This window comes from Chionomys nivalis, chromosome 6 (genome assembly GCF_950005125.1).
Source record: "Chionomys nivalis chromosome 6, mChiNiv1.1, whole genome shotgun sequence".
NCBI classification, from domain to species: Eukaryota; Metazoa; Chordata; class Mammalia; order Rodentia; family Cricetidae; genus Chionomys; species Chionomys nivalis.
This window is the reverse complement of record NC_080091.1, coordinates 19,920,587-19,947,877: the sequence shown is the minus strand read 5'-3', so window position 1 is coordinate 19,947,877 and position 27,291 is coordinate 19,920,587. Positions and strand designations below refer to the sequence as shown.

Below are 27,291 nucleotides of genomic sequence, written 5' to 3'. Positions count from 1 at the left end.
AATAACTAAAGTTTAGGACCCAGGGATGTAGATCAGTTTGTATAATGCTTCCCTAACACACAGGATGCCCATGTTTGCTCCCCAACACTAAAAACCAAAGAAAGCCGTCTAAAACCACGTGGGTTCCAGGACACCTATGAATGCTGCTCATTACAAAATCGTGGAATATCTGTTGTAACTTGGTTTCAAAGTTTTTGAGCATCTGCTTTGTAGATAGAGGACAAAGTTGTGTTGCAACGTCAAAAGGGTGGGAATTTAAATTAGTACAGTCATCATGTGATGTTGGAAGCTACAAAACAATCCCACACTAGTTCAGAATTACATCTAACAGGGCTGGAGAGATGGCTCAGTGGTTAAGAGCATTGCCTGTTCTTCCAAAGGTCCTGAGTTCAATTCCTGGCAACCACATGATGGCTCACAACCATCTCTAATAAAACCTGGTGCTCTCTTCTGGCCTGTGTACATAATTAATAAATATCTTTAAAAAAAAAGAATTACATCTAACAAAGGGTTTTTTACTTAGGGGTAGACTCACAGATAGCAGTTCTAAACCACAGTCCTCTGCACAAACGGAAGCAAGAGAGTGAGCTCACGCTTTAAAGCTGCATTTATAGCATAAAAGACCATGCCCAAGTGAGCTGGTATCTTAAAGGCTATTGGCTGAAGTAGCTCCCACAGCACCTCCCCCTTTTGTTTAAATAGGAGAGTTCCAAAACCTATACAAAACTATATACACTAAGAAGAGATATCAAGTATAAGATTAGAATTACAACCAGCAAATGCTGTAGGAAATCATACAGCCAGTAGCCTTTATGTTAACCATCCACTGGGGTGTGACCTCTTATACTATTTATGCCAAAGTAAAGCATGCATCTGGCCTCTTTTCCAGCTGTGGGATTCGGTTTCTGCTCTCTGTTCCTGCAGAGGATTCTGATTTGTGAGTCTACCCCTAAATAAATAACCGTCTATTATTGTCAATTCTGAGCTAGTGTGGGATTTCTTTTAAGCATTCTTCTTCATCTGATGCCCACATAAATCTGGACTCCACATCTACTGGGTGGACAGCCTAAAGGCCTAGCCCGGTCTATGGCCCAGAAAGTCTCCCAACCCCACCTGCTTGGCTCGCTTTTACCTAAGCAGTTTTTGTTGGTTTTGTTTTTTTTTTTTTTTTTTTTTTTTTTTTTAGAACATCCGCCACAGCAGAGCTTACTGCATGTGGCAACTTGGAAATTTTCCAAGCGCATACATTACTGCTGCATTCCCTGGCGCGGTTCCCTGTGTGGTAACTTCTGCAACTTCTGGTTTGTGCTCCCTGCCCATGAATTCTGGGTTTCTTGCTCCATGTAATTGCTTTTAATTTGTCAAGCAAAGCATATTGGTCAGTATTTAACGAGTACCAAGACATGAAACTAAAGCAGCTCAGGACCATTCCTGTCACCCCCGGTTGCATTGCTTCTAGTTGCAACTCTGCAACCATGACATCTGCTGGACAATAAAGATTACAGTTTACCAAATCACATAACAAGTAATTATTAAATCAACATGGCAGATTACATTAATATTGAAACTTTTATTAACTTTTTTGCTAATATTATGGATTATATTCTGTGAAGCTTATATGCTTATGGTGATACTTTAATTTATTGGATATTAGGACTCAGTTTTTTTCTTCATATTATATCACTATGAAAGAATGTGGCACTTTTAGGAATGATACAGTCTTTGCAGATTAATAATGAACAGCTAGCTGATAGGATTAATACCATCAAAAATCAAAAGTTAACTGAAAAAATTAATACTATTAAAAAGGATAACATTAATTTGACAGACGAAATTAAATCCATATTTAAGGGTAATGAGAAATTATCTGAAAGAATTCATACTGTTGAATTTGACAGTCAAAATTTGTTAAAAAGTAATGATAGGTTAGCAGATAGAGTATTTCTCCAGAATGGCAATCTGCATGCTATCCATGTCCGAGGCTGAGGTGTTATCTTTATTTTTTTCCAAGGGAGGAAAAGATTAAGTAAGTTTATTTTACAAACTGCCTGAAAAATAACTTCAAGAAAGTCAATAGAATTTAGTACAGTCTCATCCGTCCTGAAGGAGGTGCCCAGTTTGGAGGAGTGATGGATATATCCAGATCAGATAATCCCCTGTTTGGAACTTTTGTGACTGCAGGGCCATGGAGTCATCAGTGTCCTTCCTGCCAGACATGGTGCTGCCAATCTCCTTAACTCAATATCCGGGTCTTTTAAGATCCATAAAAAGAATTTCAAAATTGAAGTGTGTGCCCTTCTTTCTGGCTTCTGGGTAGACTTCCTTTACTAAACTAGTCAGTTCTTTCAGGGTTGCATCCATCCAGGTGCAGCTCGCTTGAGGGCACATTCCTGCGGGAGAACTTGTCCATTCGGTGGTTGATGTGGGAAGGTCTTCTGTTTTGTGTTGATTTCATTGGTTAATAAAGAAACTGCCTTGGCCATTTGATAGGCCAGCCCTTAGGTGGGTGGAATAGACAGAACAGAATGCTGGGAGGAAGAGGGAAGTGAGGCGATTGCCATGCCTCTCCTCTCTGGGTCAGATGCCATGGAGCCAGGCACCAGGTCAGACATGCTGAATCTTTCCTGGTAAACCACCACCTCGTGATGCTACACAGATTATTAGAAATGGGTTAATCAAGATGTGAGATTTAGCCAGTAAGAGGCTAGAGCTAATGGGCCAAGCAGTGTTTAAAAGAATACAGTTTGTGTGTTGTTATTTCGTGGCATAAGCTAGCCAGGTGGCTGGGAGCTGGGCAACAGGAACGCAGCCTGCAGCTCCTTCTACAGGTGGTGGTGAAGACCTGTAGCAGGATCAGGAGTAGGCAGGTCTTTTTGTGGTCCATCAGCTTCTCGGGCTCCTTCTTAATCTCTTCCTGGGTAATGCGTGATTCCACCATCATCTTCCTCCTGCCTGGGAGATGCTCGCCCTGACCTCCAACTTTTGCAGTGAGCACAAGCTAGTCATGAGCTGTTATCTTTAAAGGAGAAACTTAAGCCCTTAGAATTACATGTGCAGAATGAGGATCAGAGGCTAGGTGCCTCAATGAAATCACTAGAAATATATATAGGCCAGGAGATTCAGGCTTTACAAAAGACAATAATAAAATGATTTGAAATGATTGAGGAAATTATTAGAGCTGATGAACAGGGAAAGGAGGCACAAGGACAGGATTCAACATCACCAGTACCTGTAAGAGATGAATTAACCAGGGTTTTAGCTTCCTACCCTGTAATCTACTCTGACAAAGCATCAAGTTCTAAAGGCCCAAAAGGATCCAAGGAAGGTAGATGGGTAGCTATAGGAATGAATGATCTAAAAGAAATTAAGCAAGCTCTCGTAACTTATGGCTTGCATTCTGCCTTTGTTAGGGAGATGATAAAGACTTGGGCTTCTAGTATCAAGACAACACCACATGACTGGCTTTAGTTAGCTTCAGCAGTCCTGGATGATGGGCCACAGTTGATGTTTATAATTTATTTCAGAATAGAGGCAAACATTTTGGAACAACAGGGAGAAACAAAAGGCCTTGAGACTTCTCAAGAACAAATCAGGTTCAAGCTCTTTATGATGAGCAAATCTTGTCCCTATGCCACAAAGCAGCCTTAAATGCTTGCCGGGCGTTGGTGGCGCACGTCTTTAATCCCAGCACTCGGGAGGCAGAGGCAGGCGGATCTCTGTGAGTTCGAGGCCAGCCTGGTCTACAAAGGGAGTTCCAGGACAGGCTCCAAAGCTACAGAGAAACCCTGTCTCGAAAAACCAAAAAAAAAAAAAAAAAAAAAAAAAAAAAAAAAAAAAATGCTTGGGACAGGATTCAAGAACTAGGAAAATGAATTGAATCATATACCAGGGTTAAATGGGGCCAGAGAGAACCATTTACTGACTTTTAACGAAGATTAACTAAGGCTGTACAAATAGGAATAACAGAGCCAGATGCTAGAAAAGTACTTAATGAATTTCTGGCTTTTGGAAATGCCAACTTAGAATGCAAAAAGATACTTGGGACTTTAAAAGTTAGATTAGCACCTATAGATGAATGGATCCTGCATACAATGAACATTGAGAAATTTGTCTATAATACTGAATCTTGAGTAGGAGAAGCAATTTCTAAAGGAATGAGGAGACATCAAAATGCCAAATGTTTTACTTATGGTAGAATAGGACATCTGAGAAGGGATTGTAGACAAGGAATTCCTAGGAATAATATCTCCTCTGGGAATGGCAAAAATAGGAGGACTCAGCCTTCAGGTATATGAGAAGGTGTGGCAAAGGCCAACATTGGTTCAACGAATGCATATTAACAAAAGTCATTCAAGGCAACCTGATACAATCAGGGAAACTCCTTGAGGGGGAGAGTGTCTCACAGGGCTCCAAGTCAAAAGTGGCCCAGTCATTCTCACTCACTGTGGAGGACATGTCTCAATAGGAAAATTAAAAAATTCAGATCCTTCTGTAAAAGACTATACTGTTCTAGATGATGGCATAAACATGGAGAATAAGTAAAAAAAACTCCAATAGGAACTAGGAAATGTATATTCTGACAGACTTCTATAAATGATCAAAGACTAAAGCTAGAGTGTGTATAAATGGCATTGTAATTATTGGTTTGATAGATACAGGTATGGATGTTAGTATCATTACTCCAGAGTCTTGGCATCCGAATTGGCCTCTTCAAGAGGCAGATGTTAAATTACTAGGAATTAGAACCATATTTCAAGTTAAACAAAGCATGAGATGGATTGACTATATTTGGGCCAAAAGGTCAAAAAGGAAAACTGAGGCCATATGTGGCTAATATCGCAGTAAATTTATGGGGTTGTGACCTGCTGCAGCAATGGGATACCCAGATTAACATTCCTGCAGTCCCAGGAACTCATAATTCTGGGAAGGATGCTATAAGGTACTATACACAAAGGTCACCAGCCATTCAGGCTGTACAAGAACATAAAGCAACTAGCAAACCTTCAGAGGTACCAACAGCCCTACATTTAAAATGGTTAACTGAGAAACCAATATTGGTTAAGCAGTGGCCTCTAGCTGAAGAAAAGTAGCAGGCTTTAGGACAGCTGGTACAAGAACAACAAGATGCTCACCATATTGAAGAATCAACCAGCCCATAGAATTCTCCTGTATTTGTTGTAAAAAAAGAAAATGGAGAGTGGTGACAGATCTAAGAGCTGTCAACAAGGTGATCCAACCTATGGGCCCTCTACAGTCTGGAATTCTTTTGCCTCTATTACCAAAAGGATGGCCTCTGATTGTTACTGATTTGAAAGATTGTTTCTTCACTATACCTTTACAAGAAAAGAATAGAGAAAAATTTGCCTTCACAGTGCCTACTTATAATAATTCTCAGCCTACTAGGAGATATCAATGGACCGTCCTCCCACAGGGGATGCTCAATAGCCCCACCCTGTGCCAATACTTTGTTAGTCAGCCATTGGAAATAATACGTAATCAATTTCCTAAGTCTATAATTTACCATTACATGGATGACATTTTGCTATCTGATTCAAACATAGATACTTTAGAAAGAATGTTTGAAGAAGTAAAAAAAGTTTTGCCAAAATGGGAATTACAAATTGCTCCTGAAAAAATACAGAGAGGAGATTCTGTCATTAGTTATGCTAGGGGCTGGAGAGATGGCTCAGAGGTTAAGAGCACTGTCTGCTCTTCCAAAGATCATGAGTTCAATTCCCAGCAACCACATGGTGGCTCACAACCATCTATAATGGGATCTGGCACCCTCTTCTGGCCTGCGGACACACATGCAAACAGAATACTGTATACATAATAAATAAAATCTTTAAAAAAATAGTTATGCTATCAGTTATTCTTGTAGTTTTTCAGATCTTAGCTGTTGTAAGGCAATTACAATGAATTGGAGTATTGTAGTAATCATTATCGGCCAGTAGGTTTCACAGTTGCAGCCATGTGGCCGAGAGACACTAGCAGACACTTGCTTACTTAGGTACTGAAAAATATGCTTTGTATAACAAATTAAGAGCAGTTATTAAGGTAATCAAATGATTCTGAGATGGGGACCAGGATAAAGAGAAAACTCAAAGTTTTCTGTCAGTGCGAGTTGTGAACTGTGTGCACCGTGGGGATCACAGGCAGCAGCATGTGGGCTGGCATGTGATGCACCAAGTGGCATTGCAAGCCAGGGAGAACTGAGCAGCAGCCTGCTGTGTATGAGTGCTGGCTGGAGCTGCAGGTGGGAGAGCCAGTGCTCAATGCGCCACACAGTTGGCAACCAATCCCCCAAAGGGTGGACTGGTCCTCACATTTGGGCACCAGATGATGACAGAAGTTACAAAATAATCCCACACTAGTTCAGAATTATGTATAATAATTATTTATCTAGGGGTAGAATCAGAGATCACAATCCTAGATCACAGTCCTCTGCACGAATGGGGAACAGGAACCAAATCCAGCACCTGGAAGCAAGAGAGCGAGTGTATGCTTTATAGCTGCATTTATAGTATAAGAAGCCATGCCCAAGTGGGCTGGTATTTTAAAGGCTATTGGTTGATGGAGCTCCTACAGCAATTATGGAAAACTACATGTGTGAAATCTGCCTCCCGAAAAAGAAAAAAAAATGAAAGAACTATCATGCAATCCCAGAAATCCTGCTACTGGACATAGATCTCCAAGAAAATGAAACAAATACATCAAAGAGGTGTCTCTGCTCTCATGTGCACCCCTGCATTCCTGCATTATTTACAGTAGCTAAGGAATTGCCTAAAGTGCCCAGTTATGCATGAATGGGTTAAGAAAACGTGGAACATGTACATAACAGAAAACTGTTGTCTTTTATAAAGAAGGGCATTATTAGGTGCTGAAGAGAAGGCTCAGCATCTGCTGCTCTTCCAGAGCACCTGAGTTGTTGCACATATCCACATGTGCGAGATTTGACACCTTCTTCTGCCATTCCTAGGCAAACATGGTACACTTATATGCATGCAAACAAAACAGTCATACATATAAAACAAAAACAAATAAAAAACCCATGCATGGTGTACACTTTTAACCCTAGCCCTCAGGAGGCAGAGCCAGGGGGATCTCTGAGTCTGAGGTCAACCAGAGGTACAATGAGACCCTATCTTTTTTTTTTTCTGTAGCTTTGGAGCCTGTCCTAGAACTAACTCTTGTAGAGCAGGCTGGCCTCAAACTCACAGAGATATGCTTACACCTGTCTCCCAAGTGCTGGAATTAAAGGCATGTGCCACTACCACCTTGCTGAGACCCTTCCTTGTTATGGAAAACAAGCAAACAAACAAAAAAAAATAAACAAGGGGCAGGTCCTATCATTTATGACACAGTGAAATTTCAAATTTTATGGATAGTCTTGGGCTGGTAGGGTCACTTTGTCTTCCTTTATATTCTTGCTTCTGGTATGGTTGAGGATCTCTCTCTTCCTTCTTCACAGTGCTACATGGAATGAAACACAGGGCAAGGAACATGTAGTTTTGAAAAAAAAATCTATTTCATTTGTCAAAAAATGCATGCCTTATAGTGTACAACAGATTATCTTAAATACAGCTCCAGGGTGGGCTAGATGGCTGATCAGGTAAGGTGCTTGCCAAGACTAGTGGCCTGAATTTGATCACTGTAACCCAAGTGAAGTTGGAAGGAATTGACCCCACTTAAGAGCCACGTGTCCTCACATACGTATGTACACACACACACACACACACACACACACACACACATACACTTTAAGTCAGAGATGGTGGTGCCCTTCTTTAATCCCAGCACTTGGGAGGCAGAGGTAAATGGCTCTGTGTGAGTTCGAAGTCAGCCTGGTCTACAGAGCAAGCTCCAGAACAGTCAAGGATTCATGGAATAACCCTGTCTCAAGACAAACAAAATCCCCCCAAACATCTTAAAGATGTACTGTAGAACAGCTAGTAAACATATATATTGCTTCTACACACTTGTTTGTGTAATATTTACACATTTGTGCCAAGAAAATCTCAGAGGGACTTGAGGGTTGAACTAGGTTGTCAGGGTTGGTGCCATGGGCCTTTACTGTTGGATCTTCTGGCTGACCCGCCTTTCTGAGACAAGGTCTTGATGTAGCTCTGGCTGAACTGGAACCAGATATTTAAATCAAGCTGGCCTCAAACTTGAGCTAATCCTCTGTTTCCCAAATGCCAAAATTACAGGTGTGTGTTAACACATGCAGCCAAACATCTATTTGACATACTAATTCTTCATTATTAATCTAGTGGTAAGATTGCTGGATCATACAGTTTGCTTCTAATTCTTAAGGACTTCTATAATAGTTTTCTATATCTATACTAATTTACATGCCTTCCAACAATGTATAGGACTCCACAAAATCCTTGCCAACACTTGTTACCCTACCAGGGACTTTTCAGTAAAAGTCATTTCTACCATATGTGATGTAATGTATCAACTTGGTCTTGATTTGTGTTGGCCTGACATAAGTTTTGATCACTTTCCCTTTTTGGTGTCTATGTACTTAAGGGCATGATTCAGAAGTCTTGACTAGAATTAAGAAGTGGTTAGAAAATATAGACTGTTTGAGCAGTTGTGTAGCCGACTAAAATATTGCAATTTCACTAATAAATTTTGAAAGAGTCAACACAACACCAATAGCCTAATTTTAAGGATATACAACCTGATCTTCTCTGTAAACCAGGCTGGCCCCACACTCAGAGAACTGCCAGCCTCTGCCTCCTGAGTGTAAGTGTTACAGCTCCGAGGGAAAGGCTTCCACAATGAAAGGGTTATGTGTCGGTCTAGCTGACTTGCCTATACATTCTTCAGAAGGGGAGTGTGGATTAAAGAAAAAAATATGAGAGACTAAAGATAGAGTAGCTAGGGAATTCCAGTGAATATTGAATCTGCCCTAAGTCTCTTTTTCCTAGCCCTTTTATACCCCGAGGCAAAGGGGAGGACAAAAGGAATTTTTTTATATTATGATACAAGGAACAAATAAGAGTGATTACTTCCTTATTATTAAAAAAATCTAATAGCTATTCTCTAAGTCAAACATCCTGTTATTTGGAGCAAAACATCCTGTTATATAGGTAAGACATACAGCAATTTCACTTTAGGCCAAAAATCCTGCTGTTTTACCTTGTAGGAGCAATAATAGGCTTGAATTCCTTAAGACACCTTATGACACCTTGTGTCAAGATAGAACAGAGCTATTTCTATGGGCTCCCACAGTGTTACAGCTCTGAAGGGAAACGTATCCTTGCTGTTGGGAGCCAAAGAATACCACAAAGTCACAACTGTATAACAAACCTCACATAAGGGATTTATTACGAGAGACATTAGAGGTGGCTACCTCTGTTCTAGAGGAAGCAGCAAAGAACTGAGCAGAAGGCAGATTTTATATAAGGTTTCTTGGAGTGGGGGGCGGTAGAGCTGCCCAGGGTGACCTGGGATTGGAGGAATTCTGTGGCCTGATCTGCCAGGCCTCCTTAGCCTTATTCCCTAGGGATAGGTGAGTAAGCTATCTGCCCAATCTGCAGCCCCACAATGCAGGACAATCAGATGCAATAGGGAGTCAAGTCAAAGCAGGAACTCAGTTTATTACTGTGAGAATCAGCTTATATAGGTTAAATGAAATAATACAGGCTGATGTGATGTGGGAGTACCTCCAGCCAATGAGAGACAACCAAGCCCTCCCTCTGGTTGGAGGGGTATCTACTTATAGTTTGCTGTCTCATCCTCACTCGGTAGCTTTGAGACTATCCTTCAAACTCAAGCCAGGCTCTTCCCTGTTCTACAGGTCTCGAGGTACAGGCTCTGAGATAATTTTGGCCAAACATCTCCCCCTTTTTGTTTTATATCTCACCCACTACCCCTGTCACCAAGCCAGAATAGCCCATGAGGAAGAGAGTGTATGGGTCAGGACCACCCCTATCTGGAGTTTTGGCCTGGATACCTTCAAATTGAGAGTTCATCCATAGGGTGAGATGTATCGAGCCTATCATAATGTACTTGAAGGCTATGAGTTGTACCTGTTGTATCTGTTTTTGGAATGCTTGCTTCAGTCTTTGGAGAATGCATGGACCAAAGAGATAGATCAATAAACAAATGGTTATTGGCCCAATTAGGGAAGAGATGAGTTTGATAAGCCATATGTATCAATTAAATTAGGTCTCATAGGGGGGTCCTTGACTTAAATGAATCAATATCTTTTCTTAACTCATCTAGAGCTCTTTTAACTATCCTGGAATGGTCCACATAAAAGAAACATTCTTCCCCAAGTGCCCTGTCAATTCCTCCCTATTCCATAAACAGCAAGTCCAAGTCTCTACTATTTTGTAAGGTTACCCTTGCTAAGGAATCCAAAGACTTTTGTAAATAACATAATGCAGTGTCTGTATTTTCTAAGATTACTGTCATTTGTGAGCGAATCATTCCCATTTTTTGTAAAATCACCAGGGATGAGGTACCCAGGGCAGTCCAGGCTACCCCTAGCCCCATCAATGTGGTGATGGCCAGGGCCATTATGAGCTCTCTCTTAGGCCTTCAGGCCAGGAATTCTTCTTGTGTGTGGTAAAGCACATGAAGGAAAATTAATGCAAGCAGGCAAGTATCATTATACTGAATGATCAGTGGGTCAGACAGGCAGGGAGTAACTCCCACTCGGTCTCTTGGCAGATCCAAAAATACCCATGATCTGTGGGCACCCTCCATGAAGCTATAGACCCATCAGCCACATCACACGCGAGGCTAAGACGAGGGTGTCTGGTGTATGAGACACAAGTTATGTTAGACATCTGCCAAAGGGGGATAGTCAGTCCCGACCTCTCCCCCATTTCGGGGTTTTCCCATCTACAAAGATCAGTTTTCTCTAGTATCTAATAAGAGCCATTTACCCCAAAGGCTTCAAAGTAGGGAGGTAGTGGCTGCAAGCAAAGCCAACAGGCCTCTGTGCCTTCAGGGTAGGTAAGGTTTAAAGCCATTAAGGCCATCTTAATGCTCTCCATCAAATAAGATGAGGCTTCTAATCCCCCTACATCTCTAGGTGGCTTGGTGCAGGATACCTTAGGGGTAGATGATGAGGGGTTGAGATATGTAAAGTTGAGGTATATACAGGCATGTTCCCCATGGACATTAGCTTGGAAGCAGGCCCCAGAATTCAAGGTGGGTCCTCAGATAGTATCTCCATTTAAAGCATGAATATAAGGCCATGATCATATCCCTTTCGATATAGCCTTAATCCCCACATCTTCTCAGATAACCAGGATAGGTCCCTTTTCTTCCCCCGTAAATCTTAATATCAGAGGGTTACATCTAAATTGAATGCATCTTCCATATAGGGGGTTCCAGGATAGGTGTACCTGGGAGACCCTGGAGATCACTATATCTCCATGTTGTTTTATCCAATGTCCAATCCCAATCTGCTCACACCCCAGGAAGAACAATAGTAATCAGGAGCTCCCCTGCAGTTTCTAATAGCCGAGGCAGTCTGGTTGTTTCCTGGGCATACACAAAAGGGTGTCTCATGTCTCCTAAGGACATGAGAACACCCAGGCTCATTATGGTAAGATGCCTGGGGTAGGGTGCACCCCCAAGAGCCTCTGCATTCAGGTCTCCCTTTGATCCCCATGTCCCAGCTCCCACACACCAAATCACACAGGTCAAATGTCAGGTCAGGCCACCACCTCCAGGGTGTCGTCATCTGAGATGTCTGGTTTAGGATCCCTCCAGTGTCAGCGCTGACAAGATTCACATCACCTTCTGTGGTTGGTGGGGGCCTGGACCTTGATCCCCATGAGAAGAGTTAACATGATTACTGCCAGGAGGGCCATCTGAAATAGATAAACAGGCAACACCTTCCTCAAGGGTCATTCTTCCTTGGGCAGTGGTGATCTTTCTTTTCTTCTGTTTGAATTTAAGGGTTGTCCACCATAATCTCTTTCTTTCTTTATTGGTAATCTTGGTCTTCCCCATTGTCCTGAGGGGAGGGGAGAAATTTTAACTTACAAGTGGGTAGCCATATAGGTGTTTCCCCTCTGTTTGGGAAGACACATCCATACCCTTGGCCCTGTCTCAACAAGGGATCTGGGCCCCTCCATTGGTTAGTGAGAGAATCCTTCCACCTAACCTTTATGCAAGGCCTTGTTGGTAGGGATCCCCAGTGTTTCCGGAATCTATTTTGTTCATCTGATTTTTGAAAATTTAAAATATTGATGGTTAATAATGCCTTTTACAGTTGTAGATGGGGAGAGACTTCCCCCTTTCTGTTTTATAAGGACCTCTTCAAGATATTGGTGATGTCTTTTAACAATTGCTTGACCCTGAGAGGTGTATGGGATCCCGGTGGTATGGCTGTATTCCATCTCTGGAAGAATTCTTTTAATGTTTTACTTATAAAACAAAGGCCATTGTCAATCTTGACCTGTTGTAGTAGTCCCAAGGTAGCAAATCATTGTAAGAAGTGGCTTTTGGCATGGGTTGCCTTTTCCACTGAGTGGGCAGTAGCTCAGCATGCCTTACAGTACGTGTCTATGATCACAAACATATATTTTAATTTGCCAAATGGAGGGTAATGTGTTATGTCTGTTTGCCAGATGATACTGGGTCCTAACCCTCTTGGATTCACCCCCAGCCCTTGTAAAGGGGCGGGGTGCGGAGAAACTGTTGGTAAGTCTTACATGTATGAAAAATTCTCTTTAATTCTGTTGCGGGGATCTAGGGGTATAGGTATTTAAGTCCGCTCCAATTGACACTAGTTAAGTCATGCATTTGGGTAGCATTTTGTATGGGCAGAGTTGAGACCTCTATGGGACAGTCCCCTGAAGTTGCATTCCCTTGGGAAATGAGGCCAGGGAGGTTTTGGTGTTCTCTGAGATGTTGAATATATATGGGTTTTTTCTACCTTCTAAGAGAGCTCTGAGTCGTATCATCAACAATTCTATGGGATTAGCATCCAATGTGATGCAGGCATAGGCATAGGGTAAGAGGCAGTAGGTTCACCACATAAGAGCTGTCTGACAATATATACGGCCATCATTTCCTTATACTGAGCGGATCCCCCACAAGGGAGAATTTTGGTAATCTTTGTCTTGGTCCCCCCGCAGGGAAAACTACAAAAGCGGCCCCATTCTTCCTGCCATCTGTGTAAACAGTGAGTGCTTGGGGCAGGGACCTGGAAGAAAAGACTAAGGGGACTCTCCAGTGTAGTTCTTGATATAACTTCACTAACTGGGGCTCCCCAAAGTAGGTGTCCAGGGTTCCCAGAAATCCCTCCAGGGTGAGGTTCAATCAAGAACAATGTCTGGTCACCCCTTTCTAAATCCTTAATTTTGAATGGAATTATTAATTTAGAGGTTGGAGGCCAAAGGGCTTTAAGCCTGAGAGAAATGTGGCTGCTCTGTACTGGACTTTGTGAGTGAGGAACCACAGCCAAGACAAAGCCTCACTCATGAAAGCACGACCAGAGGTAGGGGAGGGAAGGGGTGTACCGTTACTGTCTTATTTTATTTTATTCTTTTTTAATTAAAATTTCCGCATCCTCCCCGTTTCCCATTTCCCTCCCCCTCCTCCCACATATTGCCCCCTCCCTCCACTCCCCTCCCCCTCTCCCCACTCCTCTCCCCCTCCCCCCACTCCATTCCCCCTCCCTCTAGGTACTAAAGAACAGTCCAAATTCCCTGCCCTGCGGGAAGACCAAGGTCCTCCCACTTCTATCTAGGTCCAGGAAGGTGAGGGTCCAAACAGGCTAAGCTCCCACAAAGCCAGTTCATGTATTAGGATCGAAACCTAGTACCATTGTCCTTGGCTTCTCATCAGCCTTCATTGTCCGCCATGTTCAGAGAGTCCGGTTTCATCCCATGCTTATTCAGTCCCAGTCCAGCTGGCCTTGGTGGGCTCCCAATAGATCAGTTCCACTGTCACAGTGTGTGGGTGCACCCCTCGTGGTCCTGACTTCCTTGCTCATGTTCTCCCTCCTTCTGCTCCTCATTTGGACCTTAAGAGCTCAGTCCGTTGCTCCAAATTGGGTCTCTGTCTCTATCTCGATCTATCGCCAGATGAAGGTTCTAAGGTGATATGCAAGATATTCATCGGTATAGGATAGGGTCATTTCAGGTTCCCTCTCCTCAGTTGCCCAAGGTACCGCTTGGGGGAATGGGATGGTTGGGATATAGGAAGGGTGGATACGGGAGCAGAGAAATATATATCCTAATTAAGGGAGCCATCTTAGGGTTGGCAAGAGACTTGACTCTAGAGGGGCTCGCAGGTGTCCAGGGAGATGTCCCCACCTGCCAAGTTTTTCACGGCACTATTATTAAGATATGGCATGAATGAGGACCTTGGTGAGTCCAGTGAGGACCACAGCAGTTGACAGAATAGACTTGCAGAGAGAACTTGAGTGTGGAGTTTGAGATAAAGGGAATGGGAAGGGAAAAGAAAACGAGAGTCAGAGAGAAAGAGAGGGAGGGAGGAGAGGGAGAGAGCGGCTAAGCCTGGCTTGCTAAAGTGACCTTTGCACCTGTGTACAAATTAGGACCTGCTTGCCATGCACAAAGGCGTCACTGTGCCAGGTTCAGAAGGGGCGCCAGGATACTAGTAATGGTGGGTGATCTTTCTGAAGTATTCTTGGATTTGATTTGCAAATATTGAGAATTTTGCACCTATGTTCACAAGAGAAATTGGTCTATAATTCTCTTTGTTGGGTCTTTATATGGTTTGAGTAACAGTAACTGTAGCCTCATAAAACAAATTGGAAAATGTTCCTTCTGGTTCTATTTTGTGAAATAATTTGAGGAGTACTGGCATTAAATCTTCTTTGAAAGTCTGGTAGAGTTTGGTGCTAAAACCATTTGGCCCTGGACTTTGTTTGGTTGGGAATCTTTTTAATTACTGTTTCTATTTCACTCGTGGTTATAGGTTTGTTTAAACTGCTTATTTCATCTTGATTCAACTTTGGTGAATTGAATTGGTAATTGAAACATATCAAGAAAATTGTCCTTTTTTAGAATTATTTTTCAGTTGGGTAGAGTACAGGTTTTTAACATATGTCTTTGAATTTCCTTGGTGTAGTTGTGATGTTTCTTTTTATTCTAATTTTGTTAATTAGCATATCCTCTACCTTTTAGTTAATTTGGAAAAGGGTTTGTCAATCTTATTGATTTTCTCATTTATTCTCATTTATTTGTTTCTATTTTACTGATTTCAGCCCTGAGTTTATTTCTTGATGTCTACTCCTTTTGGGTATGAATTCTTTTTGTTCTAGAACTTTCAGGTGTGCTGTTAAGTTACCAGTATGAGAACTCTAATTTATTTTATTTTTTTTAATGAAGGCATTTAGTGCTATGAACTTGCCTTTTAGACTCGCCTTCATTGTGTCCCGTAAGTTTGGGTATGTTGTGCACTTATTTTCATTCAGTTCTGGAAAGTCTTTAATTTCTTAATTTCTGTCTTGACCCATTTCATTCAGTTGTGCATTATTCAGTTTCATGAGTGTGTAAACTTTGTTGTTGATACACAGATTAAAATTTGTGGTGATCTGTTAGAACACAGACCAGGAATGGGATGTGGGTGCTTTTGAGGAAACTCCAAGAGTTTTGTGACCTCAGATTTTTCAAAAACAAGGAATTTGTTCTCAGAATGTGTTTTTGTGCTCCTTCCAGGAGTGGGGATAGGAGTGAGTTTACTTCAGATTACTCATTATTGCTTTCTGTTGTTATTCAATGAAATGTTTAAATATCCTTTAAATGTCTCTATGAAAAAACGTTTTTGCCACTTGCAGTTTATTCTTATGCAACTCATTAGAACTTTACTCATGTGAACTTTTTCTTTTGTGTTTTGAGACAAGCTTTCTCTGAGTCAACATGGTTGCCCTGAAACTTGCTCTATAGACCAGACTGGCCTTGAACTCAAAGATTCACCTGCTTCCGCCTTCCTAGTGCTGGGATTGAAGACGTGTATCACCACTGCTCAGCTCATGTAATCTTTCTTAGCCCTCAGAGTATAAATTGTCCAATGCTCTAAATAAAAATGGTTAATGCATGAGACTATAGTCTGCCTCATTAATTGGCTTCATTCTCCCAGGTCCCATTGCCACTGTGGTCAGACAGGTTGTAGGGTGTTATGTCAGTTTTCTTCTATTTGCTGAGACTTGCTTTATGTCCAACCAGTAAGCTCCAGCATTTCTTTTTAGTTTCTGCTTAGATGACCTGTCTACTGGCAAGAGTGGATTATCAATGTCTCCCACTAGGAGTGTGTAAGGATCAATATATGATTTAAGCTACAGTAAGGACTTGGGTGTCCTTGTGTTTGGTGCATAAATGTTAAAACTGCAATGTCTTCATGATGCGTTTTTTCTTTGATGAGTAGGTAGTATCCTTCCCCATCTGTTCTGATTATTTTTGAAGTCTAGTTTGTCAGATATTAAAATGGCCGCACCAGCTTGCTTCTGAGGTCCATTGGCTTGGAATATCTTTTTTCACCTTTTTATCCTGAGGTGATATTAAGGTGTGTTTCTTGGATGTAGCAGACTGATCCTGATTTCACATCCATACTGTTAACATGTGTCTTTTTCTGGAAAATTGAGACCACTAATGTTGAGAGGCATCAATGAGCAGTGTTTATTCAGGTTCCTGCTTTTGTTGTTGTTGTCATGGTGATGTGACTCCCCTTTCTGATTTCCTGGTCTGGGATTATTTACTCTTTGATTTCTTGGGTGTGGCTAATCTCTTTAGGTTGGAGTTCTCCTAGCATCTTCTATAGGACTGGATTTGTAGGTAGATATTGCTTAAATTTAGTTTTATCACAAAATGCTTATTTTTTCCATCTATGGTGATTAAAAATTTTGCTGGGCATAGCAATCTGGGCTGGCATCTGTGGTCTCTTAAGAATCTGTTGTTATCACTTCTGGCTTTTAGAGTTTCTGTTGAGAAATCAGATGTTATTGTAATAGGTCTGCCTTTATATTTTGTCTTTTACCTTTGCAGCTTTTAATATTCTTTGTTTTATACATTTAGTGTTTTATTATGTGATGACTGATAGTTTATTTGGTGTGTTTTTTGTACCTTGATAAGCATCTCCTTTAAGTTATGGAATTTTTCTTCTATGATTTTGTTGAAAATATGTTCTCTGCCTTTGACAAGGAGTTCTTCTTCTATTAGGATTCTTAAGATTTGGTCTTTTCATAGAGTCCCAAATTTCCTGGTGCCATCATTTCAGATTTAACACTTCCTTTGACTGAGGAATCCATTTCTTCTATTGTGTCTTCAATGTCTGAGGTTTATCTATCTCTTATATACTGTGGCTTGCCTCAGTTTGAATTTCTAAACTTTTCATTTCAGATTTATTAGTTTGATTTTCTATATTGATTCTATTTCCACTTTCAGGTCTTGAACTGTTTTATTAATTTCCTTCCACTGTTTGTGCTTTCATAGATTTAAGAGATTTATTAATGTCCTCATTAAGAACCTCTGTAATTTTTTAAAGGCTATTTTAAGGTCTTTTTCTGGAGTTTCAGCTATGTTGCAATACTTAGGGCCTGCTGTTGTAGTGTAGAATTACTGGATCTATTGAAGATGTATTGCTCTGGCTGTTCGTGTTTTTACACTAGAATCTAGACATCTGGGTTTGGGACGACTATAATTCTAAGTACTGATACCTGGTCTTGTCTTTGTTGAGTGGGTGATTTGGTCCTTAGTTTTTGTTGCCCTCTCTGGTTCTTATGAGTATGTGATGACCTGTGTAGCCTGGTAGGAAATTCTTCTGAGATTCTGATAGATGGGGATTCTAGGCAAAATGTGTTTCAAGAAATTGGAAGCTGACTTTTAGGGATAGGAATGGGCTGGAGGAGGAAGGAGGAAAGCAGGTGTTCCACCAGGCTCTGCTTAATTTCTTGAAAATGGGGGCAAAGAGTGACAAGCAGCCACAACAGATGATCTGGTACAGAGCTTGGGATGAGCCCAGGGGGTTGGTTTTGGAGGAGCTGAGGGGGAGGTAAGATCTGCAGTTAGCCTGCTTGCTTCCCTGGCTAGTGTCTCTGTGATCTTTTTATCTACTATTAACTGTGAGAGTAGAAAGGAACTCCGTGGACACAGGGGAGGTGGCTCAGTGGTTAAGAGCACTGGTTGCTCTTCTAGAGGACCTGGATTTGATTCCCCACACCTATGTGGTGGCTCACAACCACCTGTAACTCCAGTCCCAGGAGATCTGTTGCCCTCTTCTGACCTTGGTGGGCCCAAGCATGCACATGGTGCACAGACTATGTGAAGGCAACACACCCATGCATATAACATATCAAAAAAGATGGAAAAGCTTATGCCTAGTGCTTGGCTAAGTGTACAACACAAAGCAGCCTTTAGTCTTTTTAACAATTCATAAAGTATGACTTTTACTCCTATTTAATATATGAGGAAAATGAGGATCAGAGGGTAAATTCTCCTAGAAAAATGGCAGGCTGGAATACAAACATGGGTTTGACTCAACATTTAAAAAATGATTAGGAGTGAAATATTCTGCTCTTGAATACGTAGTAAGAAGTTAAGGTAAACAAAACACACAAAGACTCCGCAATCAGATGTTCACAATAATTTTTATTGATTTGTCAAACATCTTCGTCTTCTCATCTTTCATTCCAACAACAAAAAAGAACTTGATTAACGTTCAATGTATAGAATAATATGCTAATTTCAAATTAAAGAGTAGTTTTTAGAAATTTAATATTGATAGTACTTAAAAACCCAGAAGGAAAATATGTTGGTCATTTGTATTAAGAATTTACTATGGGGGGTAAGGATGATCTTGAACTTATAATCCTTCTGTCTCCAATTCCAGAGTGCTGGGATTATAGATAGGCACATCCCATTTTACTTGGTTGTGCTGTGGATTAAGCCTGGGGCTTTGTGAATGCTAGACAAGCACCCTGAAAACTGAGCTACCTCTCTCTGTCTCTAGTGTGTGTGTATGTGTATGCCATGGTCCATGTGTGGCTGTCAGAGGGCAATTCTGTGTAGGGTCAGCTCTCTCCCACCCTGATATGGGTTCTGGGGATTGAACTCAGATCACCTGATTTGTATGGCAAGTGTGGCAAGTGCCTTTTTACCTATGAACTATTTCACCACTCCCAATTACATGTTGGTTTTTCAAAGTTTGTGTTTCCACATACACGTGGAAAAACACATAAAAACTACTTAACACAATGGTTGGTTGAGGTGTATGTTTTTTTCCAATGAATTTATGATCTAGTTGCCATGGATCTTACATGGCTGACTTATTTTCAAGGATTCCAAAGAACATTACAATAGGTTACAAAATATACATGTACCACACATTATAAAAGTATTTTCCTTTTCTCTGGTGAGTTATAAAATGTTTAGGATATTCCCCAGATGTTAAGGCACAGGCTTTCAAATGCTAGTTTCACTTTAAGGCTGTGTAAGGTTTGTGACAAAAACACTATTTTTCCCAAATCAGAATCCTCTCTATTTTTCTAGCATCAATATCTTTTCATCCCTCTTTCCCCCATATCCCTCCAAGAACATATTTCTAGTTCATTTCTAATTAAGGACAAGTTTTTAGAAATTAAATATTTTTAGTACTTAAAAATCCTAACAACCCAAAGAAGCAAACTCATTATACATTATTTTCCACAAGGTAAAACTTATTCTAAGCAATTGCATAATAGATCCTGGGAACTGGAAGGAAGTTCTGCTTCTGGCTGAGACACACATTCAAAGCACTGATGGCCTTACAGGGAACGGGAGGGACAGCAATCACACTGACTTGAGTGGGAAACTGGGAAGATGGGAGTACGTGTAGGGAGGGATGCAATGAGGTCAGGACACTGGGCTTTGAGCCAGTGGGCAGAGTGGGTTGGAAGGCCATTCTGGTTTCCCACTATTATGCAAGACCTTCAAGAGAGGAATGAGGTGGTTTCAAAATGGTAACACCCCAACACTATTCATACCTACCTACCAACAGAGTGAAGTAAATCCTGCATGGAGTTAAATTTTCTCCATCAGTGGCCTGCAGAATTCACACAGGTTAACAAGCAAAGAGCTCATAGACTGAAGTCTATACGAAGAGGCAGACACTGAGTCAGGTAAAAACAACATGATCTTTACTCTCAAGGATTGCAGGTCCTGGAGTTCTTCATGGTGTGTTACACACTGGGAGTAATAAATTATCAGGACTGCATGGGAGGCTAAAATGACAAATGAATGAAATATAATTATTAAAAATCAAAATTATAGAAAATTTTAAAAACTTCAGTGTAAGAACTGTAAGACACAGCTGTGCAAACAGGAAAGCACACATTTAAAAATTATCCATGTGAATGGATATTTTCATATTATCTAATATGAAGCAATGTGACCAGAAGAAATCAGGATTCTAGATCTCTGGTACTGACAGACAGGTAAAGAGCTACAGCTATGATCTGTTCATACAGGAAGAGAATAGGGGGGGGGGACTTAAGGGAAAACCAGGAATTAATTTTAATCGCACCTAGTGTGAGATGCCTACTGAAGAGATAATGAAGGGGCAGATGGCTGATAACAATGTCACAGTGAGGACACTTGCTATTGTAAGCCATCAGATAAGACCATGAAGGAATGGAGTGAAGCTTCAGTCCAGAGGCTCTCCAATGCTAAAGGCTGATATGAGGAGAAGCCAGCAATGAGAACTGAACGTAAGGTTAGAAACTATTGCAGGGAAACTAAAAGTGCGGTCTTCTGAAAGCAAAGTGAAAAATGATTTCCAGGAGTGAGTGAGTGAGTGACTACACCAGAAAAGGTCAAGTAGAACGAAGCTGAGAAGAGTCTAATGCTCCGCAGAGTGGGGTGACCTCAACAAGAGGCCTCTGGTGGGGACAACTGGTTAGGAAAACAATGCACGCTGGCCCAGGCAGCCCGACCCACAACGCTCTAGGGTACACGGCTGCAAGAAAAGACCCGCCTCCAGTTTAATACAGGAGACTGACGACTCACCTCTATCGCCTCTCTGTCCAAATCTCCCCCAAATATTGTATATAGTGTTATACATAGGAAGGATAAAGAATGAAGTGACACAACAAGATGAAACTTTTACTAAGTGAGAAATGGATGTAAGGGCACAAACTTCAGTGGAGCAGATGGAACTACTAAGACGGGGATTCTGACAACTGTGAACACATCAGGTCCCTGGAAAGGCTCAACATTTGCAAACACCAGGTACCATCCTCACACGCTACATCAGTACAGAGAAACCAGACAAATGAAGGAACTGGGCAACATTTGTTAAGAAAGCTAGGCTTTTGTATAAGAAATGATCAACAGAGTGAGGAAACAGTATTCACACAATCCCCAAGAGACATTTTTATTGACTTAACTGAAAGCTACAAGATTAAATTGGGAAGATGGGTAAGGTTAGGTGGGTAATGCAGGCAAAATCTCCTTGGGGGAATGTGATTGGTTAATAGTCTTAAACTGATAAATCAAGACCTAACGAGGAGAACACTATTCATAAAGAAGCAAGCAAACAGAAGAAACCGGTCTGGGGAGAATGTTCAGCTGGGAAAGTTCTTGCTTGAGTTTGATCCCCAGTGTCTAAAACTCCAGCACTGGAGGTAGGGGATGTTGGACACAGACAGGCACATCTCTGGAGCTCGTTGGCCAGCCAGTCTAGCCAATCAGTGAGTTCCAGGTTCAATGAGAGACCATGTTGCAATAGAAAGGTGGAGGGGACTGAGGAAGCCGCTCGTCAGTGTCGGGCCTCCATCTGTACATGCACAGACACATGCGAACACACACTTGCATATACATGTGCACACATCCACATGTATATCACACACACGAAACAATGATTTAGTTAAATATGATTGCCTTGGGGATCAGAACTCTGAGAACTTGCATCCTTATTAAAAAAAACCTACAAATTTACTCTTTAGAACCCAACACTGTACTATTTTGACAGTTAAATATAGTAAGTGAATGTGTAAAAACAGAGGAAGAATGTCAGAGAAGATGTTTGCTCAAATAGAACAGCATTAAAATTAGCTGTAACAATCCAAAAGAAAAACTAGAAATGATAACCAATGGCGGCAGGATAAGGGTTGGGGCAAAGGTACTTAGTTCTGAGGAGAAAGCAGGGAGGATAACAGCAGGCTAGAATCTTTGTGTTGTTCTAAGACTCCTGTGCTTAAATGCTAGCAGAGATGAAAAAATGTAATTATGGATTAGAAGCAATTATTACATGAATAAAGAAGACATGTATAGCTTGCAGATCCAAAGCAGAAAACTGGAGGCAACAGAAGGTTGTTGTGACAGCTAGTCTTGGTTGTCAAAGTGATTACATCTGGAATTAACTAAAACGCAAATGGCTGGCAATGCCTGTGAAGGACTCTTGCTTAATTAAGTCATTTGAAGTGGGAAGAAACTTCTAAACTGGATCTTTGATCTAGGCCGCAACTTCTCCTGGCAGTCTATAAAATGGACACAGAAGGAAGCCTCTCTGCCTGCTTGCTCTTGCTAGGTAAGTTCATTCCTTCACCGGCATTAGAGCCTCTGTCTTTGGGATTACGGTGTATACAGAAGAGCAGCTGAAGTACCTATGCTCATGGACCAAACAACTACTGGATTCTTGAATCATCTCCCATTGGTAGACAGTCACTGTCAGACTAGCTGGACTGTAAACCATTGTGTGTGTGTGTGTGTGTGTGTACTTACACACTTACACACTTCATTCTATAAATTCCATTTCCCTAGAGAACCCTGACCAATATAGCTGGGGAAAAAAAGCACAGAGCTTGCAGAAAGTGGCAGAATTATTTGAAATAACTACTGGCAAAACCATGAATAACTATTAGCAAGTTTTAACTTTGAAATACATTCCTCTTTAACAACCGGAAAGAAATAAACAAAATAAAATTTAAAACACAAGCAAATATAAAGACAAACTGGAAAACATACATCCAAGCTAACATGATTCAGCCTAAGCGAATTCTCTACTCCATGTTTCCACAGAGAAGTACTTCCTAGATCAACACCCTCCTGCTCCTTTCTCTCCCTCGATGACTGTACTTCTGAAGAGCGAGGCAAGTTGGGAGGAGAAATTTCAGTTCTTTACCCCCCTTCGCCGTATCTGCCCACCTGTCTGCTGTCCGGGTTCTTCTGTACGTCTGGTGGGTCACTGTCTAAGGTTGGAAGGGTAAGTTAAAGAAAACATTAGCAAACTCTACCATGCCTTTCAAATTAGATTTAACAGTAAGTTCACGGGCAGCAAGCCCACCTGTATGCACAAAGGCTTCAGTCAGCTGTCCAGCCTCTAAACCTAAGCAGGAAGTCGGATCAGAAGAAAGCATCACTCATCATCAAAGCCACATAAAACACACAGAGATGACCAATAGGGGGATGGGTTTATAGGAGCAAAATAATTCACAATTATTTATAGCCCTAGATAGACAAAGAAGGTATGTGGACTAGCAAAAGCTGTTATAAGAAAAAAAAGTGTTCAGAGAGGAGAAAGTTTCCAGATTTGAAGGCTATGAATTTCCAATCTGAATAGGTACAATGTATAAACACTAAAGTACATTGCAAAGCTTACAAATGATGAAGGCAAAGAGGACCCTGCATGCTTCCAGAGAGGAAGGAAACAAACAAACAAAGAAATCAGGATAGCTTCAGACAGATTTCTCAGTGAGCACAATAGAAGCTAAAGGACAAGAGAGAAGTTCCTTCATCTTTTTAAAGTAGTAAAGTCAACTTGGAATTCAATACTGAAACTGATTCCAATTGAGAGCAGAATCAAAGACACTTTAGACATTCAAGTTCAAGGCTTCACTTTATACAGCACACAGCAAGTTCCCAGCACTTCTAGAAAACATGTTTTCTGGAGTACAGAAAGGTCAAAGGAACCTGGAGGTCACGGGTGGAGAACCCAGGATAACTGCATCTAAGAAAAGCAGGTCCATCTGTGTTGATGAAATGAGACACTGAGTTGTCTTTGACACCCTGTCCTCTATGGTAGCATGTCTTAGCCTCCTTTTTACCTGGATTTGGTTTGCTGGAGCATGTGCTGAATGAAGTCCTTGCTCTTTTTCAAGCATTGCTCCATGGATCACTTGGGAACCAGAGGTATTTCTCTTGATCTACTCCTAGTAGGTGCTACAGAGAGCTTGAAAGAAATGTTTATTTAAACAGCCTGCCATGTCACAGAGGCAGGAACTCTCTCTGTTCCCATCTGGAACAGACCCTTCCCGATGGCAAGGCCCTAAACAGAAAAAGGCTATAGGCAGGACAGGTGATCTTTGTCATTAAGTAGACCCATTGTTCTTGGGCTTTTCAGACACCTGCCTCAGCCAGAAATACAAGAAAATAGTATCTCCTCATCCAGCTAGGCCATGTCAGCTGACCCTGGATCCATTTCCACTCAGCACGCTACCCTCTTGCACCCTACTCTCTCACAAGGGACCTTAAAAGAACAGGCTCTGCCCTTCCTGGGTGCCCCAACCCTTTTATTTCAAACCAGACTTTGTCCCACTCTGATAAACCCTGTCTGAAGGGTGATTTAGTCTGCCTCTCCAAGCCTGTTCCTCCTGCAGCCCAGCCCAGCCAATCTTCCCAACTATACTACAGGCAGATAGCCAGTTCTAACGGCTAGAGGCTTTGTGGTTCCCCCGCTGCTCCCCCCCCCAAATGCATTTATTGCTTAGGGTCTTGCCCAATGACTTTCCCAGAAGAGATACCTGTAAATTATCAGGAAAAACAAAGTCAAACTTTGCCTAGTGCCTCCCTGGCTATCCTGGGGAATGCCGACACTGTCTGTCCCCTCCCAGCTAAGCACCTCCATGCTGCCCCCTTCTGTCACCTGCATGCTCACTTAGATTATACAGATCTGATTAAACTATTTTGCTTAAAAGTTTTGTCAAATAACAATGCAAAAATGGGTTATTATCAATAAACCAATGTCTATCTACTTGCTTTGCCTTTGAGAGCCATCCTTACACTGTAGCTCAGGCTGACTTTGAATGCAATGATCCTCCTACCTCATTTTCCTGAGTGCTGGAATTTCAAACATGTAGCATAGCTGCTGGCTAATAAAAAATAAATTAGTATAATTTACTATAGACTACCCAAGGAAATGAAGATTTAAATTAGCAATTAAAGGAGATTTCTGATAAAGACTAACTAGAAGAAAGCTCATGCAAGCATAGCACTTAATCGAGCAGCTTTAGACTCTTCAGTTGGAAGATACAAAGGCCTGCTCATTACAATACAATGAAACACAGACTGACCGACAAACCTCCCATGCCAGCGAAAGGGAATGGCAAAGATAAGGACTGGAGAGGAGGGAAAACTACCACTATCTGCATTTATATTTGGACACAGAACCCAAAGACATCATTAACATTGGAATTAAGCACTCATCACCACAATACATCAATACACCAAATTCAATATACTTCTCTGTGTCAGAAATAACAGGCTACAATTTTCAACGGTAATAAGAACTGTAAAACACCAAGGAATGAACCAAATAAATGTTCTAAATAAACAGACCAGAGTAACAAAGAGATTTTTTACACTGTAAGTATGTCAATTCTTTTTAAATTCATCTACAAATTCAACTAAATTCCAATGTGAATCTTGTCAGTTTGTTTTAGGGAATTGATAAACTGATGCTAAAACCTACACAGAAGAATAAAGTTCTCTAAGTAGTTATTTCTAGCTACTCCCCTACTAGACAGAGGCATGCTATGGAGTGGTGGTAAGACAATTCTGTCAGCTGGGGTAGCAGCTCAGTGAATGAAGTGCTTGCCTTGCAAGTGTGAACCTAAGTTTGAACCCCAGAACCCATGTACAGACGGGTGTAGTAGTGTGTGTGCCTGTAATACCAGCATTCTTGTAGGAAGATGGAGGGTGGAGACAAGAGGGTGCCCTGGAAGCCTGCGGGCTAGCTAGCCTTGCACAAGCAGTGGAAAAAGACGAGACCCCATAGCTGAGGACTAGCCTTGAGGCTGTTCTCTGAGCTCCACATGCGTACTTCGGCATGCATGAACCTGCACATGGACGTTGTACACACAGATTAAAATGTATTGTCCTGTATATACTGATAGAATATCTTCACACCTCTAAGAATTTGGTACAGAGCGAAATGAGGAAAATGTGTGTTGTTTAGTAGATACTGTGAGGGAAGGCGATTTGATTACAGTTCTTTTCAGTAGACCAAGAAGACACTCAGATACGACTCAAAATGATACAACCAGGCAGCAAGGGCATTTAAGTTTATAGAAAGGTACAGGATATTAAGAAAATGGCATGGCAGAGGGAGCATCCTTTAGGTAAACATCCTGCACACAGGAAGCACAAAGTAAGAAAACTCCCCGGTGGTAAATTCTAACTTCCTACAAGGAAAGAGTGCTGATTTTGGTTTGAGACAGGGACTCCTGCAGCCCAGGCTGGCCTCCAACTCACTCTGCAGCACAGGATGACTCTGAACTCCTGATCTTTCTGCCTCTACTTTCCAAGTGCTAGGACCACAGACTTGTACCACTATGCCTCGCTCCTATTTTTTTCCCCTCTTATAAACAGAGGGCGAAGGAAGGGTTTTGGCTAATTCTTTTTCCTTAATGAGCAGAGGACTTAAGTTGGATTCAAACCTCAAAGGACAGCTAAGAAATTCAACTCCAATAAAATGTAAATGGCAAAACAATAAAATACCTAAAAGGAAGATGTGAAACAAACTGCTAAGGAGAATTTCTAAGGAGATAGCAATGATAAGAATTAATAAATGACAAGACTAAGTTATCTCCAACTTCTCCATCCGATAGGCAAATGATACTGGAAATATACAGTCTCTTCTGTGAAAAGTGAGCAAACAAATACAGCCCACAAATGGAAAACTAGAATGACTGAAAAAAATAGTATACACTTCCCTATATAAAAAAACAGTATAATCTTGTTAGCACCTGGACCGAGGAATGCCTGGGTTAGTAAAGCGCACTCTGGTTGTCCAGAGACGATTAGATTTAGAGGTCTCCAATCAAATAAGTGGGCTAAGCCTTTGATGGACGGAAATATGACAGCATTAGTGGAGGCGGTGACGGTGGAGCTACTTACAGCAGGCAGGTAACTGGAGCGTGTCCTTGGCTGTAGCTTGCCCAGGCCCTGTCCTGTATCCACTCTGCTTTCTGGACAGGACCTGCTCGGCTGCCATGATGGACGGACACTTTTCAAACATAATAATAAAGGAGCAAAAACAAGAAACCTGTAGGAGGCACACCTTACAGAAGGCATCAGAAAAACCAGACTTGTT

The 27,291-nt window shown here is 41.5% G+C and overlaps 1 pseudogene; it reads right to left on the bottom strand.

Moving 5' to 3' along the window:
* Positions 1 to 2,080: 2,080 nt before the first annotated feature.
* LOC130876319 (histone deacetylase complex subunit SAP18-like) lies at positions 2,081 to 27,192 on the bottom strand (annotated as a pseudogene).
* Positions 27,193 to 27,291: the final 99 nt, after the last annotated feature.